Source organism: Ascidia mentula, chromosome 7 (assembly GCF_947561715.1).
Source record: "Ascidia mentula chromosome 7, kaAscMent1.1, whole genome shotgun sequence".
NCBI lineage: Eukaryota > Metazoa > Chordata > Ascidiacea > Phlebobranchia > Ascidiidae > Ascidia > Ascidia mentula.
In genome coordinates, this window is record NC_138572.1 from 15,599,287 (window position 1) to 15,611,886 (window position 12,600).

At 40.6% G+C, this 12,600-nt stretch overlaps 1 long non-coding RNA gene, 1 other non-coding gene and 1 pseudogene across 19 annotated transcripts in view; all 3 read left to right on the top strand.

Moving 5' to 3' along the window:
• The first annotated feature begins 541 nt into the window (after window positions 1–541).
• On the top strand, window positions 542–648 carry LOC145909817 (U6 spliceosomal RNA). The gene has a single exon (XR_014403183.1). It is a non-coding gene; the product is annotated as a U6 spliceosomal RNA (small nuclear RNA).
• A 1,038-nt stretch (window positions 649–1,686) lies between these two features.
• LOC145909818 (U6 spliceosomal RNA) lies at window positions 1,687–1,773 on the top strand (annotated as a pseudogene).
• Window positions 1,774–7,231: 5,458 nt separating this feature from the next.
• LOC145908231 (uncharacterized) overlaps window positions 7,232–12,600 on the top strand; it is a 47,201-nt gene continuing 41,832 nt past the window's right edge. For 2 of the 18 annotated variants that reach the window (XR_014402953.1, XR_014402954.1), the window contains exons 1-4: window positions 7,234–7,485; window positions 7,576–7,706; window positions 8,050–8,165; window positions 8,777–8,903. This is a non-coding gene — a long non-coding RNA (uncharacterized LOC145908231). Of the gene's footprint in view, window positions 7,486–7,575; window positions 7,707–7,764; window positions 8,224–8,776; window positions 8,904–9,427; window positions 9,517–9,611; window positions 9,711–9,801; window positions 9,938–10,737; window positions 11,173–12,600 lie in introns of those variants that run through there. The other 16 variants (XR_014402971.1, XR_014402955.1, XR_014402957.1 and 13 more) reach the window with 16 other exon arrangements.

Below are 12,600 nucleotides of genomic sequence, written 5' to 3' on the forward strand. Positions count from 1 at the left end.
TACTCATGAGGGGCCACAAAATATTCTTTGGGAAAAATACTGCGGTCTCGTTGGACAGAGCAAATGTCCAATCAGAGGTCCAATGCCCCAGGGGCGGTAGCCAATCCATACTTTTCTGGTTACTTTGTGACGTAATCTGAACTATTGTGACAGAGGATCTCGAAAAGGGCAATTTCCCACCTACGAAACTTACTTCAATAGAAATACAGGTATGCGTTCTTCAAAACTTGGCCCCGGGAGCGATGGAGCTATGTTTGCAGCGCATTTCAACGTACAGGTGCAATCGTTCAAAGAATTTTTTCCTGTGGCAGATTTATCAATTGACTTTCTTGCGGCGAACTTGGAATATTGCTCATTTCACAAAACGGTTGTTTAAATGTTCTCGTTGCCCACCCCTGCGCTTTTCCGCTCCCCAACAGTGTAACAGGAGCAACGTACAGACAACGTAGTGGTCTTAATCCGGCGGCAACGGCTTAAAACCACAAATAGGAGGACAGCGAGGAGTGATCCTCACTTATATGGGGGTGATGCACTCACTCTCGTACCTGCTTCGGCGGTACATATACTAAAATTGGAACGATACAGAGAAGATTAGCATGGCCCCTGCGCAAGGATGACACGCAAAATCGTGAAGCGTTCCTCATTTTCTTTTTCACCATCGTTTCCGCATTAAACAATGATCAACATCGAAACAGGAACAACAGTAGTTCTAGGGATGCAGTCCAATCCTTGCACTTTGTCGGCTCAAGTTTATTAGAAGCTTTGACAGGGTGGGGGGCAAAAAAGATGGCGGAGGTATGTTGAAGTGCTCCCTCCAGTGGCAAAAAGCCGCTGCCGCCACGTCGCACAGAGCCCCATCAAAACGGATCCCTGCATTGCGCACGGTTTTCGGATCCCTGCATTGCGCAAAATTGAATACCCAGGTTTTCTCGAATTCCAGCTTTCTCCGACAAAGAAAGTTTTGCACTTTGCCAACGTATGGGTGACAATCTCTCCAGGAGCAGATTTACGGGTAAACTGGCGCGTTGTAGAGCACGTGTGGCTCATAAAAGTAACAAGACGAACTTGTTTTTCAATGTCGTCTGCAACAACACACCCTACCGAATGTTCGGACAGCCTGCTAAAAAACAATTGTTTTGGCTTCCTACTCATGAGGGGCCACAAAATATTCTTTGGGAAAAATACTGCGGTCTCGTTGGACAGAGCAAATGTCCAATCAGAGGTCCAATGCCCCAGGGGCGGTAGCCAATCCATACTTTTCTGGTTACTTTGTGACGTAATCTGAACTATTGTGACAGAGGATCTCGAAAAGGGCAATTTCCCACCTACGAAACTTACTTCAATAGAAATACAGGTATGCGTTCTTCAAAACTTGGCCCCGGGAGCGATGGAGCTATGTTTGCAGCGCATTTCAACGTACAGGTGCAATCGTTCAAAGAATTTTTTCCTGTGGCAGATTTATCAATTGACTTTCTTGCGGCGAACTTGGAATATTGCTCATTTCACAAAACGGTTGTTTAAATGTTCTCGTTGCCCACCCCTGCGCTTTTCCGCTCCCCAACAGTGTAACAGGAGCAACGTACAGACAACGTAGTGGTCTTAATCCGGCGGCAACGGCTTAAAACCACAAATAGGAGGACAGCGAGGAGTGATCCTCACTTATATGGGGGTGAAGCACTCACTCTCGTACCTGCTTCGGCGGTACATATACTAAAATTGGAACGATACAGAGAAGATTAGCATGGCCCCTGCGCAAAAGATGCCACGCAATCTTCTCTGTCCTGCGCACGAAAAAAAAAAAAAAAAAAGAAAGAAAAAAATGAAAAATAAAGCTTGACCATGCAGAAATGGTTGATGCCGACTGTGATTTGATTGCTTGTTGGCAAAAAATTAACATTCTCCTCCGAAAATCAACCTCCAACTTTATCGTATATACTTGACCTTGTATTTCAAAAGAACTTTGTCCACTATAGAATAAATATGAAAGTCCTAATCAAAATCACATTAATCATGTCTAGGTGAAGGTGTTGTTGAAAAAGAAAACAAAATAAAATACAGCTATGTTAATACAAATTAAGTAATGCTAATTTTTCTCTCTTTGTAAAAAATTGGGTGGCCCTGAAAAGAGCCGTTGACGTTGAATGATGGTACATCATGTCGTCGTCGTCCTCACTGCTGCTTTGCCAACTTGGTGGTTTTCAGTCGGGCCAACCACTCTTCTTTTGTCTCCTTAGCCGGGTTCTGTGGACAGTAGAGGTATCCCCTTTGACAACTGTGCCCCGTTTCCTTGGTACGGGGCAGTCCACACACCTTGCAGCAATTGTGGCTTTGCCTTCGCACATTTACTCGCTGAAGGCCCTTCTCTTGCCGCTTTCTGTTGCGGTATGCTGTTGTTCGGGAAGTGGAAGCTGCAGCCTCCACAACAACATTCGAGGCAACATTGTCTTCAACGAGCAATGGCTGGGGCATGGGCATGGCGCGCTTGCGGGAGACTGCCTTTCCTGCCGTGTTCTCTGGGAGCGAATAGTGATGCTCCTCTCTGTGGTCGTATGTCAGAGGAACCGGCAGGAGCTGTCGAGCAGTTGGTAATGGCTGGGAAGCGGTAGCAGCAGGATCAGGCAGATCTAGGCCTTGAAGCAGGACTTGCTTTTCCTGCTTTTTGACTTTTTTGATGTACCTGAAATAGATTCGACACAAATTAATATTGCACAAGCAATTATCGCAACACCGAACATTAGTGTTATATAGACTTTCACGTACCATTGTGACAACGTCCTTTGGTTAATTTCAAATAGCTGGAGTGAGGTCTGGCTCATCACATGGTGGTTGTTGATGATCAGCTGCCTGATGGAACTGTAGGCAGCTGAAATCAAGCTCCAGCGTGGAGTTGATGAAGCACCAACTTTCTTGGGGGAAGGAAACAGCCTGCAAAGGTGTTCGCAAATGGCCTCGACAAGCCGACTGCTGTCAGGCCAATTTGCAGGACCTGTCCGCTCCCCCACCATACAGCGCCTGACGCTGTCGGCTCCTGGCACTGTGGTGGTTTTGGCCCTTTTGAAGCGACCTTGGATGAGCTGAGGCTGGTGACGAGCATGATAGGCGATCTTAACTTTGTCCTGATCATGCAGCTTCTCCCACAAACCAACTATATGGGATGCCTGGTTTTGACTGATGGAGGTTTGGTCACGGAGACTGGCAAGATAGCTTGCCAGATCCTGAACCTTGTCAAAACCAGGGATATTGTCAGGTCCAACAGACACAGATGTGTCAGCAACTGGTTCACTGGAGGGTTCAGACATCTCCACATCATCTGGCTCACCGGTGGATGGAATTGGCCACTGCACAACGCGCGCACAACCGCTGGATGCTGACATGGCGTCAGGTGGGTGGCGGCGTTTCCTCGGACTTTTGGACAAGCTGGGGAGGGCATCGGAGGCACGAGATATGGGCACCATAGGTGCCGGGTCATTGGATGCCACACCAATGGTTTCATTATCGTCGTCCTCAAATCCTTCATCCTCATCAAAGTGAAGGTCATCCTCCTCATCAGCCTGATCAGAGTCGAGGGGTGGTGGCGCAAGGGTCTTGCCAGTTTGATGGTAGAGGTACTGAACCCCTACAAGTTCACCTGTAAAAGAGAAAGCTACAGTTTAAGTCAACATGCATGGCTTTTACAAATAAAGTCATATTATTATCGTTATTGCATTTCTGGAAACAAACATACCAGTGTATTTTCCGGGAAGGGGGAGGGAATTATCCAAAGGCTGGCCATGAATTTTCATGTTCAGCTTGTTCACAGCATGTAACAGGTGACTGTCATACGACCGGATTGTCGCTTTTGGACCTTGCAAAGCAGCAGCACCGCGGTCTTTATTCCAGCGGACAATCCCTTCCAGCAAGTAGGCCTGAAAGTTTTGGTCGTTGGCAGTTACACCTGCACAATAAATAAAACAATTAAAGAACACATATCCTGAACTTTCCCAAACACACATCGGTTACATTTAACTTTTAATACGTAGCATTGAAACATTGTTGGCTGTTTGTCATACTTCATCAAATCACTTTTAAACAATTTAGTGGATTAATAATTTTACTAACCAGGTATAAAATTCTTTAGGTGAGCATGAAACGATTCAAGGGAAGTCGAACCCCTCGCACACCGGAAGATCTTCAAAACAACACCGCCCTTGGTGAGGGTGCCTGTCTGGGTGTACAGAGGAGGTCCTTCTTCCAGATCCTGAATGCAGACCACGTGTTGTTGTTGCGTATCCCAGGTGTGTTTCATCCTCTCGTTGTTGAAGAGAGGCACACCCATGGTTTCTCTGCCATGGTCTGACATTAGGACCTCGATGAGATGCCCAATGAGACTGATGGTCTTATATGTGCCTCTGGTTCGCCGACGACAATGACGAGCAAGCTCCTTTCTGCCAATTTTCTTGGCGACATCATCGTCGGACAAATTCGGGAATCCCTGCACTCGCAGTTCACCCTGCTTGGCAAGAATGAGTTGGTGGAGATCTTCTGCATCCCATTCAAAAATACAAGCAGACAACTTGGACATGAATGCACTGTACAACGGATGACTTTCAGTTGTACAGCAAGTGGCCAACCTTCTCATGAAGTGCCAGATGTCCAAGCGGATGTGAATATCGGGCCACCCTGAAAACATTGAGGCAGTACTCCCTTTTCCAGATTTGGCACAGCAGTCTCTGTCCACGTACATTAACTTGGGTGGAGGCACAGCTGCAAGAGCATAGCGGTGCACTAAACCTTGAGCCATGTGATGTAGTCCAAAACCCTCTGTTGCTGTAAGAACAGACATGAGCACCTCACCACGTTCATTACCTACGTTGGTCACCCATGCAGCTGTTCCAGCCGCATGGCCTGCAAGTTTCTTGGTGACCTTTTTTGTCGAGTCCATTTTTAATACTTCACCATAAGTTGAAGTGACCTGGGCCAAGACTTCCTCCATGCGCTGTTGAACATCCCTCACAAACACAGCAAGAAGCCACTGCGGTTGAGGTAGTTCTGCAAGTGATGGTTGCTTTTGCAAAGCGACAGGAGTCAGCAAGGCAGAGGACACAAAGGGCTCACAGGCGGTCAGGTAAGCTGCTGAGCGACGCAGCCACTCCTCGCTGTGACCCTCCCTCAACTTTTTTTGTAGTTGGGTGTCAGTATTTCCAAGTCCTCTTTCGCGCAGCATACAAAGTACGCGCAGCGAACATGAATAACGGTATGTCAGCACCAGTAAAAAAATGGCCTGACAAAAAACAGATCCGCATTGGATGGTGGCTTGGAGTAGATGGCTGGGGCGGGTAGAACCACATCTGATCAAGCTGGCGCAAGACCGGAGTTCCCCCTGCACCAGCAGTAAACAGAGCCCGGGACACCCAACGATGTTGATGAGGCGGTAGACCTTCCTTCCAGGGTTTGGGAAGTAGGATCTAACAAAAAAAAACACATGATTAAGTGTAAAATCAATTTTAATGAAGAAACACATAGTATTGCTTGTGTTATATTACTTAATGTTGTTAAGTTTTATTTGTTATTTGGATAGGTTTTTGACAAATAAAAACCCAAAATTACCTCCGGGTTAGCTTTTGTAGTTGTGGTAATTGTACCAGAACTGGTGCTGGGTTGAGATTGATCTCCTGTTAATAAAAAAACAATCACTAAAAAGTAATACAACCATGATTCTGCTAGTTCTTCAAACAGAAGTTGATACATACAAGTCTTACCAGCAAGCTCGGTCGATACAATATGCTCAACAAGCTCAGCGTCAGTGACATCATCGACTCGTTTCCCTTCACATTGCGGGAAATACAGTTGCAGCTTGTGAAGGGTCGAACCCTTGTTGACCTGACTCTTGCCAATGATGAGCGGCTGCAAATCATTTACAAAACATGAGCCAAAATGCAAATACTAGTAACATTTATATACTTTACAGCTCATATAATGGTCTTGTACAGCACAATATGTACATAACTTGCCGGTATGAGACATGCTCAGGCGACTGTGACTTGTACGAGTCAGACCGCTTCATCCGAGCATATTTGCCGAAGCCAACAAGTTCCTGAGCCGCTGATGCTGAGTTTGCCTTCTGAAGTTGGTGGATTGCTGCAACAACCAGAGGAAAAGATGTTGCATAACGAAGCAGTGCAGCCTTGTTGGTCATGTGGGCAGTTGCCTTTACATTGGCTGTGCTCCGAGATGTTTCCTCCTACAACCACAGTGTTCTAATATGGAATGTGAATAGTTATCACACAACTATACAATACACAAAGGGTACACTATATTATGTTAACAAAGCAAATGACTGCACAACTTTTGAATTCTTGGAGTTGGGTGACTATATATATATATATACATAGTATATATACATGTATATAAAAAAACTGTGTATGTCATTTAGGTGTGGAAACTGTTTGTTATAGTTATATAAACATATTGTCTAAGTTATGTGTAGTTGTGTATATGTCTAGATATGGTTCCAACATAGTATATATATATATGAACATAAAACTACATGTATATATATATATAGTACATATACATAAAACTATGTACATACACATCATACATACAATATATGTAATGTACTCAAAAAAATTATTGGCCTTACCTCATGTGAAGCTGCAAGGCTGACAACTAGTGATGTTCCCAGTTGCAAATTATCCGACCCGGCCGGATACGGATAGTTACCAATCAAATCCGGCCGGATAATTTGGATCCGGCAGTTTGTTAACACCGATTTATGTATTTTATCGGTATTGATTGCCAAACAGAATGCTATGTTTAGGTTAGCTTATCATGAGTGGAAGAAATAAACGTGGGTATTTAATAATATGGTACAAGACGTCAAGAAAAAACCTTAATAACAAACATCCGAAAAATCGGAAGTCGGCGAGTTTCACAGACCGGGTCCCAAAAAACGTGTAATTTGCGAATGTTTGTCCGTTTTTAGGACAAAAATGCTTTCAAAACTATCCGGTAAAATCAAGTGTATTATCCGGCCGGGTCCGGGTATTGAAAATTGGTCAATATCCGGCCGGGTCCGGGTACCCGGATCCGGCGCAAGACATCACTACTGACAACCCACCCCACTTCATTTTCTAAGAGCCACAAAAAGATCTGCCCTCTATACCTTCCAAACTGCGGTTCCTCTAAATATACCGGGTTGGCAGGGTTGGCCACGTATTAGCTGGGTTACAGGCAGTGTTAGTGTTTTTTGCAGTTTAGATAAGTAAATAATTTTCGTTTGTCAAGTGAATACCTATGAACTAGTATGTTTTTGTATAAGTCGTGCTTTATGTATTTTACTAACATTAATCCACGAAAACTTATACTGGATTCCTCTAAAAATTATGTATATACAGCCCACAGGTAAGGTTTATTACATCCATGGTTTTGTAGGGTGTAGTTGCTATCAATGCTACTGGTCCAGTACTAACTTGAAAGTGATGTTTCCAGCCCCAAGTTATCCAAGTAGGCTATTGATAGTTTTTTATCACTTTTATGCCTCTTATACTCTTTAATCACTCTTAAATATGTAGATATAATTTTTGCTTTTATTAGGAAAAGAAGCAAAAGAAGAAATGAAATCTGGACTAAAAATTCTCAAAGTTTCATTTTTTTGTGGAAGGTCACCTTTTCAGCCCTCCTTCGCTTTCTCTGGTGTGGCTTTTTTCCACAACAGCTTGCTGGAGGTATTGTATGCACATTGAAAATATTTTTGCTGTTAAGATTGTGTTTCATGTATTTCAGAAAGCATTTTCCTCTTTCTTCCTTAGATAGTTCGCACCAATCTGAGTATGGTATTTCATGTTCTTTGTATTTTGGTCTTAAACTAAACGGTCCTAATTTTATTAATGCTTTTTCTGCTTCTGTGTACTGGCACTTTACCACTCCATAAATCATTGTAACTAGTTCCGGGAGCTTCAATTGTTTCCATTCAGATTTTATCTTTGAAACATGGTTTATGCTTTCTGCATAATTGTTGGACCATCCTAAGTCAACTTTTAACCTTGGTTCCCAAACTTTTTCTTTTAGAAGTGGCAAGAATCTGCAACTCAGATAGGTGTGAAGAGTTGATGGATATTTTTCCATAAATCCATGCAGCATTCTTGTTTTTTCTTCCTCGAACTCTATTTCATCAACGGATAAAAGTAAGTTAAACACTTCATCAATTATTTTGTTTCTTTCTGTATTATTTAGGCCAATTTTGTCGGATGCTGTAAGTATTGCTTTAAATGCCTTGTACACAAAACATGCACTCATTTGGAAAAGCTTCCATAATGGCATGGTGCAAGGCCTTCTCGTCATCTGTTCCGAAGATAATGTTGTCGTTTTTTAATGCAAACTTTAGCGTTTGGAAAAATTCCAGGTAAGTTTGAGTGTCAGACCTTGTGTAGAAATAATGGATGCTTTTGGGTTAAATTCCGAGTTAATGAAAGATTTTGGCACACAGTTGTTGTAAGAAATGTTTTATCCACACACAGGACAGCTTTGGAATTACAGCAAAACCTATTTATATCTAAAATTTGTTCTTCTGTGTAACAAATTATTGAAATTGGGCGTCCCTTGTAATTTAAACACTTCTGAACAAATTCATGTGTCTGGGCCATGTCAATTATTTTCATCACCTCCTTTTTAACTGAAGTTGGGTCTTTTTGCTTTTTTAGATTGTACTTTGTATTATATATTTGCTGCAAATTCCTTGGCATTGATGTTAGATTATCTGTATTTTGCATTTTTTCATCGTATATATTTTTGGCAGTTTTCAGTGGAACTTCTTTGCGGAGCTCATCAACAACTTCTGGACAAGTCCGAATGTAGTTGCTCTGATTTGTTTTGCTATTTCCATGGGGTATTTGGAACGGTTGATTTCCTTTGTATTCAACCAGGTATAATGGTATCACTTCGTCATTTCCATAATATTCCAAAAATGATATTCTGCGCTTGTAGTTAGTATTATTGCAATGGGAGCCAATAAATTTGTTCAGTTTTATCAAGTTTGATTTCATTGGCTGTGGATCTAACTGGTGATATTTGTATTCGGGTGTGGTTTGTTTGGTGCACATTTTGTTTCTATATTGATACAGCTGCTTGAAACCGTTCCTTTCAAAATAAGATGAGAAATAGGATTTTTTTTTCATGCTCCTCAGTCGTCCCAAAACTTGTTTTTGAACCCTAGTTTCTTTCGCTGAATGTTTTCTGTGTTTTGTATGACAAAATAACAATTTTCTTTTTTTCCGAAAGGTATGCTTGCAAGTCCAGTTGTTGTTTTGTTTGTCAAAAATTGTAGAACCTTATGGGTGGGCAGAAACTCATTGCATTCCAGTTTTCCTTCGTTAGTTTTTGAAATTGTTTCTTCAAAAGAATCAGATGTTGACTTTTTAGGATTTGAATTTTCCTCATTTGCTTTTAGATCACCAGGAGTAAAAGAGTCTTGATTTGCTTCATTTTCTGTTGAATCAAACCAAACTGATTTCGAATTTTCCTTTTTTATGCAATTGGGTAAAATGTTAAGACCAGATTTATTTTTTTATTTTTGTCCATTATTTCTTCTGTGTCTGTTGTATCCGATTCTGAATTTTCTCTTTTGTTTGCAGTTGATGAAGTATGCGAAATGTTAAGATCAGATTTATTTTTATTTGTTGACTCTAAGGGATCTGGAACATCTGTAGTAGAATCGAAGCAAACAGAAGAAGGTGGTTCTGGTATAATTTTTTCTGACTGAGTTTTACAAGGAGATATTAAGTTTACATTGCTTTCTGAACCTTCCTGTTTAATTGGTTTCAGACAGTATCCTGTTTTGGGGTTTACTTGCTCAGAATCTACATCATATTCTATTTCAAGATCGTATTGATTGACCACTGCACAAAAATGATTTGAAGTCCAAATTTTTCCTTTTGTTTCTTGTGCAATTCTTGTCCACATTATATAAATTATTCCATTTGAACATTGACCAATTGGTGAGAATGTTTTATTTCACATGGTATACACTTCATCTTCTGGTCCATTGCATTTGGGGTAAATGGAACGTATATCCATTGCTATTGCATCACAAAGTGCCATTATGGTCCAGGTAGAAGAGTAGCCACCATCTACAATACAGTCCTTAACGGACTCCCAGTATTCTGGAGATATAAATTTCCAGTTTTGTGCTGAAATGTTTGTTTCATATTTTTCTGCATTACAGATCATATTTATGGCATTCCTTAATCGAAGTTCAGTTGCCAAAGACTCATCACCTGCAAGCCCTACAGAAACTGCATTGAATAAGCAGTTTCCATCTGGAGTTGTTCTTACTGCAACTTTGGATTTATAATTTGGTAAGTCTTTTAACAGAACATTTGAGTGATTATCCAAATTTATGCTGTTTATCGCCAACTGTTTGTTTGTAAATGTATGATTGAAGTTTTTCAGAAGCAAATCCTCTCTCTGTGCTTTTTTGATCAATACATCTTTACTGAAACCACACTGAAAAATAAAAAAAACTAAATAAATAACTATCCTAAGATTGTCAAGATGTTGTTTTATGACCTTTTTCTGAACATCTGCTAAAGTGTATACTTATGTATCATGCTATGCTAAAAGTCTTCACTTATTTTTTAGTGCATTCTGGTACTTTTCTTTAAAACTGTTATGTCTGCTGCTAACCTTTATGCTAATTCACTAAAATAGCTTACAATGACAAACATGTGATTTTAAAACACAAATATCATGTTCTTACAGTGCCAAGTCTTCTAAGTGACTGTTTGTAATTGAATCCTCTACTTCCTGCTGTACAACACATCTGGCACAAAAATGCTTCCTGTGTCAAATCCTTCCAGTCATTCAGATCAACATTCTCACATTTCCAGTGAAACCATTTTTTGCAATTTTCACAATAAATGCAATCTGTTTGGCAATTTTTTTCTACATCTCCCACAGGGCCAATATTTTCTTCGAGGCATTTTTATTTGCAAAAACCAATTTGTATGAACTAAAATAATTTACTGTAAAAAGATATCATGTCACTTTGAAGCTGGTTTACAACAACCTACTAATATTTTCCTCAGGTTAACTAGCTGTTTAGTTCTTTTAGTACACTTTTTTTTAGATGTTGTGTTGTTCATGTATTTATCAAATTTTGTTTCAATTCGCAAGACATTACATATTTGTTGCAAATGTCTCGTGTTTTTCTAAGGTACACTTTCAGATGCAGTGTTTTCAGTAACTTTGGTTCTCCTATCAACTTGCAAGACATTACACAAGTTTTTTTCTAGCAGTTACAGAATAGTAAAGGATAAAAATAGCAGTAATAGGGGTGCGTTTTCGTTTGTGTTGCGTGTATTTGCAGTAACACAAATTAACATTTTTCCTGGCATGTCTGTTTAATGCACTTGGCAAACCTCCAAAACCCACCAAATACTGAAAGATGTACAAGACTTGGCCTTACTTTTATGTATTTTTTAATACATAACGGGCAAAGAAACTGCATTTCACAATAAAGTTAAAAACATCGATAAACAGTATATCACAATACTTTTGACTGAATGCACAAGTAGGCTACTGCATTTTTTCATAAAAGGACATGTCATGTTGTGGGATCCAAGTCTCTGATGATATGGCCTCTCTCAACACAACCTGCAGACAAAGTTCCCTGTTAACCCTGCCGACCCGGCATACCCTGCCCACCCGGCATACCCTGCCGACCCGGCCAACCCGGACTTGTAAGTTATTTTCTGAATGTAACCTGAATTGGGTGTTCAAACAAAAAGCAAAATATGCGACTTACCGAAAGCCATGATTACCTTTGTCTCTCCTGTAAAGTTTGTAGCAAAAAATATTAACTGTTTGAACGGCAGAAAAAGGGACTACGATTTCTATGCCGATGATTAAATAAAAAAATTCTCACCGTAGTCATATATCAATTATTAAATAAAATTAGCTAATTCGCAATTATTCTATTTTATTTATCTTCTTTATTAATTTTTGTAAAATAATATTCGACCGTTTTAATTTTGCACAGACATCGTATGCGTGTTTCAATTTGTTTCAATTTTACCACGAACATCGCCGTTCGAGGATGCCACGCAATCTTCTCTGTCCTGGGCACGAAAAAAAATGGAAAAATACTTACGTAGAGATGTCAGGTAAGCCTTTTTCTCACCTCTCTCTCGGTCGCCTTTTTCGCTCTCTCACACATGTTTGGCGCGTCCTAAAGCAAGAAAAGAAGACTTACGTAGACAAGTCGGGTATAGTTTGGCGGGAACGTATTTGGCATAGGACACCAAAAAGTTTCTTGTTGCAAAAATAAACCTCTTTCTATGACGTGGAAACACTAAACATTTGTTTGTGTTGGTTTACTTCTGTTGTAAAGAAAATGAGTTTTAGCAATTGCACTATCAATATTGATAAATTGTTTTGCACAGCACCTGCACTGTAAAGCGTAAAGGTGGAAAATTCGGTAGGGTGGAAAATTACCCACCCTACGCATGGGTGGAAAGTACAATTTACAACCCTATGTAGGTGAAAAATTAATAATCTACCTTTTTCGATCATGACCAAAGGATAAATCTTTTGATTCCACCTCAGATAGGAGGCGCACATACA